The sequence below is a fragment of the Pavona decussata genome, unplaced genomic scaffold (genome assembly GCF_977016875.1).
Source record: "Pavona decussata unplaced genomic scaffold, jaPavDecu1.1 SCAFFOLD_156, whole genome shotgun sequence".
NCBI classification, from domain to species: domain Eukaryota; kingdom Metazoa; phylum Cnidaria; class Anthozoa; order Scleractinia; family Agariciidae; genus Pavona; species Pavona decussata.
This window is the reverse complement of record NW_028145568.1, coordinates 4,172,501-4,172,723: the sequence shown is the minus strand read 5'-3', so window position 1 is coordinate 4,172,723 and position 223 is coordinate 4,172,501.

Here is a 223-nt window from a genome sequence, read left to right as displayed (position 1 = left end):
TTGTAACTTACTTCTTTTGACATTAAACTAGAAGGATTAACTGTGTTCTGGTATATGCGTGCAAAAAGGAACCAATAAAATGATACTGATGCAATATTAAAAGACGTAGGAAACTAAACAAAAAATCGAAGGGAAGTAGAAGTTGATATCAAATGATTGCAACTTACTTCTTGTGATATTAAACTAGGAGAATTGACTGTTTCCTGGTATATGCGTGCAAAAA